This window comes from Castanea sativa, chromosome 10 (genome assembly GCF_040712315.1).
Source record: "Castanea sativa cultivar Marrone di Chiusa Pesio chromosome 10, ASM4071231v1".
Classification (NCBI taxonomy): Eukaryota; Viridiplantae; Streptophyta; class Magnoliopsida; order Fagales; family Fagaceae; genus Castanea; species Castanea sativa.
This window is the reverse complement of record NC_134022.1, coordinates 4,110,655-4,112,402: the sequence shown is the minus strand read 5'-3', so window position 1 is coordinate 4,112,402 and position 1,748 is coordinate 4,110,655. Positions and strand designations below refer to the sequence as shown.

At 41.6% G+C, this 1,748-nt stretch overlaps 1 pseudogene; it reads right to left on the bottom strand.

Annotated features, from left to right (window-relative positions):
- Window positions 1-206: 206 nt before the first annotated feature.
- On the bottom strand, window positions 207-797 carry LOC142612625 (uncharacterized; annotated as a pseudogene).
- Window positions 798-1,748: the final 951 nt, after the last annotated feature.

Sequence of the window (1,748 nt, the reverse complement as noted above, 5' to 3'; positions counted from 1 at the left end):
CATTCATGGTGGGGTCCACTCATTAAGTTTATGGTAGGGTCCATTATAAATGTGAGAGGAGGAAGCACCGTTTCTCGATACTCCAGGAGCCCTTAAGAAGTTTTCACTCTATAATCTCTAAGAACTCTTCCAAATGAGCAAGTAATAAATTTCTCTTAGCAGCATTGAACTTTAAGCAATAAGACTACTTTACAACATCACCTCCCTCATTTCATCGAAACTTTGGCGCCAACCTCCTTCATCTTAGCAATAATTGACTCGGCCTTCTCCTTAGTCACGCCTTTCTTCAAAAGCGTAGGCAACTTCTCCACTAAATCCTTAGCTTCCTTCAACCCCAAATCGGTAAAATTCCTCATTTCCTTGATTACCTTGATCTTCTTCGCGGCCTCGAACCCTTCGAGCTTCACATCGAATACAGTCTTCTCCACCTTCTCCTCCACCTTCTTCTTCACCACACCACCGCCGTCCTTCCCCTTCAGTCCTCCAGGTACCATCCCTGGCATCATCACCATCATCGTCGGCATCTCAATGATCCCCAATTTATCACGAAGAACTTCGATGAGGTTCGAGACCTCGAGAAAAGTGAGACCCGAGAGCTCATCGACGATCCCCGAGACTTGCTCTGATGGAGCTAGTGGCTTCGATTCGTGAGCAGCAGAAGAGGTTGAGAAAGATGGGAGCTTGGATTGGATTAGGGCTAAGAGGTTAGGATTAGGGTTTTAAGTTGTGTGGAAATTGGGGCTAGGGTTTTGGGGGAGAGATTTGTGAATGTGTGAAATGAATCGTAAATGCCTCATTTTTTGTGGAGGCGTATTGGTAATTATGGATAAATGTTTTGTTTATATGAGCATTATTGGAGTCGATGAGGTTGATAGTGATAAAGCTTTCAATTTCATGGCTTTTGAAGTTGAAGCTAAGAACTGAGAAGAAGAATTGTGAATTGGACACGTTAGCGATTCGTGTGACCCTCTCTTTCAATTTCTCCTCTCTCTCTCTTCTTTGCTCTTTCAATTTCTCCTCTCTCTCTCTCTCTCTTCCAACCGAACATGCCTCAGAATCTCTCTCTCTCTCTCTCTCTCTCTCTCTCTCTCTCTCTCTCTCTCTCATGTAGGGGTGTCAAATGGGTGGGTTTGGGTGGTGTTGAGAAATTTAGACCCCCGGTTGATAGAATTAACAAGTTTTAAATCCAAGTTATTAATTGGATTTATTATGCATAAAACTTATTAAAACAAACAAACATCAATATCATGTCAAAACTAAGTGCAGCGGAAAAAAAATAAATAAGACAAGATATGATGACCTAAGAAAACCAATGAAACTAACCAATTTCACAGAAAAAAACCTGGGGGGAAACCTTCCCAAAAAGAAATTCACTATAGTAAAAAGAAGTTTCAGATCTAGTACAAAATCTTTGTCCCTCGACTCTACAATCTCCGTAAATGAACTCACAGTAGAAACCTTCTACCGCTTCAAAACCTCTGAACTCTTCAATATATGAACGCCACCCTTTGATGCACGGATCCCAATACGTGACTCACTCACCAACTTGAGGAAGAAGAATGTTGGCTGCAAAGTTCTTCACTTCATTAACAATGAAGATCAAGAAGCACTTGGTTACAAAACCCTAAGGCGCAAAGACGTGGTAGCTTCTTTTTTGAGAGAATAAGGCTTCGGTCACCTTTTGCATATGTTCTCCTTGTATTCTCTTATGTGACGGCCTCTAAAATATGCCTTATATATGTCTAGGG